We start from the raw sequence: 3,452 nt of genomic DNA, 5'->3' as shown, positions 1-3,452 counted from the left end.
CATCCCTTCCTCCTAGTTGCTTTAATTAAACGAATTAGTACACGTTTGCCTAATTTGTTTTCGGCCACTGGCCATAGGAGTGAGGGTCCTTTTTGAGGTTTTCTTAAGGAAGTTGCCGAAACATTCCATTTCCTCGCTGTACGGTTTTCTTTGAAATTTTGATAGAGTCTATCTCGAAGACCGATGACAAAAGTCCTCATTGAGACATTATTTTTGTACCGATGTACTGGCAGCCTTACTTTCCCTTTCTAGACAATAGTGTATTAAAGCGGGTTCAACGAATGTATATGCTATCAGCCGCAAAGACTTTCTTTTTAAACTTCACACATCAACTTTACCTGTCAAATCGTGGCTTCGTGCAACAGGGATTTCAAAATACCGGCTTGAGGGGCTAGTTGGTAAGAAAGTGCCAATATTCCCTTGGCAAAGAACAGGAAGATGAGAAGATATACTTGAGTGTAGAAGAAGAGGAGTGGTGAAGAGGAAGTGTTTTCAGATCCATATTACAGTTGGTAGTGTGCGCGTGTGTTGTGTCTCTTCGCTTGTGTTTGTGTTGCGCCACATTTCTGGGTATTGTGCAAAAGGGACTTTGTGCCATGGTAAGTAGACTGTCGCCTGTGTCAGCTGCCAGAAACTATAGATCATTGCGTTGTGTATTGTTGTGATGCAGTGTTTTTTTTTGGGGACTTTCTTCAACGGACTCTCAAAAAGCACATTGATATTATGCCCTATAGTATAAGATTTTAGCCTTCAATGAAAACGTCTGAGGCGCCATGTGACCTTTTTCTGCTCATGGAACTTTTTAGCCTGTGGAAGAGCCGCATAAAAGGTCTCCACGCAGAGCCATCAGGTTCATCGAAGTCCCTGTTCAGAGAACAATATGCAATGGTGCGGGAGGTATATGCTCCGTAGGATCGACCTCCTGCCTGGTTACCTTTACTTGATGCATGTATGTCTCCCGGAATTTTGATCTGTGGTCAAAGTGAGAGCTCGATGCTGGTGTAACTGTGTATTGACAGGTTGCGGAAGGCAACCTGTTTATATTGCTCGAAGTACTTCCATGAAATAAAGAAAAAAATGCTCCGCGTGGCCGAGAGGTTAGCTTCACAGCTACTGAGTATGAAGTACCAGGTTCGAAGCGCGCTAGTACAGCTGTTCTTTTTCTCCTAGTTTTTATTTTCTTTTTTTTTCGCTTTTTAGCTTATTTTAATACACTTGAGGTGCTTCGTTACGTTTTGCTTTTTACTTTTTATCTGAGGCTTTTTTTTCTCCGGGAAACCAGTGCCACCAGTGCGGAGCGTGCCAGTATGATGCGCCCCAGAATGTTAGTCTCTTGGGAGCATCTATAAGGAGCAACCGTTCCTCCTCCTACAGTTTATCCTTTGGAGACTAAGTGTTTATCCCCTTGCGGTTTGTCCCCAAAGGAATTACTAGTTGTCGCAAACCAGCTGGTCCCCAAAAGGACTAACATTACTACCCCTTTTAGTCCTTTTTTCTTAGAGTGTATCAGCTGACATGAACATGCAATGACTGGACCTCTGGTTGTTTCCCGTTAATGTTAGCAGGAGCAGCCAACTCGGCCGCGCAGGTATACGTTCATTTGGCTTGGTTATTGTTGTTGTTGTAATGCTTATTTTTATTATACATACAAAAGGAAGGGAAAAATGTTTGCCAGCCCCGGTATCTACTATCTGATATCTAAAGCATATGAACTACGGCGGGGGAATAAAGGGATAGCAAGAAAGGGGTAGAGGAAATCAAAGAGGTGAGCGATAGGGAGAAAGGAAAGGGTAGGTAAAGATACAAGAAATATATACAGTATGGCACAATATAAAGTAGTTTCCTTGAGGCTCCTCGTTTCTTATGAGACCTTGATATCAAAATAGGCCTGCTAGGACCCTTGCATTTACGTTACACCTAAGCAAGCAGGTACGTTCATTTGGCTTGGTTAAATTGGAGCTTTATATAAGGCCTAATCGGCTGCACTATCCTGTTATACCTTTGAAGGTTGGGCTTATGTTGCACCGATTATTTTAAGAAACGAAGAATGGGCTGACAGCTCTCGGACGAAAGTGACATTGAAGTTGACGGCTGGTCACACCTGCAGGGACACTATAGCACATATTTAACTACGTTTTGCTTTTCATTTGAATATAAATGTCAGACGCTTTGGAACGTTAAACCCCACAAAACCAAACCAAACCAAACCAGACACAAACAGTAGAAATCTAGACATTTTTGTCAAATTATATATTCCTTTGGTGGTCATTTGAGCTTTTTATGTTAAGCAGCAGCCAAGAGAGCCTCCAAAGTTATGTGAGGGATCATGCGTCACAAAAAATTATGTATTGAAGAACATGGGATTTTATATTCATATACAGCTCTAAATTGATTCACAAGGAGTTTACAATATTCGCGTATTCGTTTAAAACAGATCGAGGATGCACACATGGATGAGAACCCTTCACATGCAAGAATTGCCTGTCATGCTGGGCGTCGGTGACAAACGCACTGAGAGGCGTCCTGTGTTTGTGCATTTTCTGCGTTTGGTGGTGCCGAAACCTCAGGGAAATAGCGTGAACTCCGCCATCAAATCCTCTATAAAGATAGCGGAAATTCCGTCGCCGAACACTCCTAGAAGTTCGCAACATGTGCTGTCGAACCTCGCCAGATATCCGAAGGACCTTCAGATACACCATGACTGTGTAAGTAGAAAGCGCTTCAACCAGAGCTCTTTTCTGATTCTCCGGCGCAAAGAAAAAAGTGTCGTCTTTAAATCAGGCTGTAGCATTCCCCTTGCTCTAAACCACTATAATGGCCGCCTGTGCACAAAGATAAATAGCCTTTTTAAATCAGGCTCTGGCATTCCTCTTGCTTTAAACCGGTCAATACGTGAAATGCTACCTTGCGCAAGGTCAGATGCAACATAGACGATAAGGAAAGCTATACAGCTTTCCTTTGTAGCCGTATGGCTGCGCTTTGGTGGATGGTAATGAGTAATAACTCCCTTATTACAAATCTACTTCACCTTGGGGGATTTCCATAAAATATTTGTCCAACATAGAGGATTTATTTCACCACGACAACATCTAACAAGATTTTGCATCTGTGCTCAATGTGAGGAAACAGTCATGCTCCACCATCACTTCTCTTCAAAGACTATCCCTTTAAAGACCAAAACCATTCTTCAAAGACCAAGACCATCACAGTAACACCTTATATTATATGACAATCTACACGCTCAAGCAAAGCATCATTATAGTCCAGGGTGATATTGTTGAGAATTGGCTCGCTTTTAGCAAACAATACCATGTATTTTGTTTTGCTTGTATTTATTTGAAGCTCGTTTGTATGTACCCATAAACCGAGCTCATTCAGCCATGCGTGTGACGTGGTCTCAAGATCCTCAAGGCTCTGCCCAGAAAAAAAAGACACTTATGTATTCGGCGTAC

This window comes from Amblyomma maculatum, chromosome 6, assembly GCF_055883805.1.
Source record: "Amblyomma maculatum isolate TAMU_Amacu chromosome 6, ASM5588380v1, whole genome shotgun sequence".
NCBI lineage: Eukaryota > Metazoa > Arthropoda > Arachnida > Ixodida > Ixodidae > Amblyomma > Amblyomma maculatum.
The sequence above is the reverse complement of the archived record's forward strand: the minus strand, read 5'-3'. Positions refer to the sequence as shown.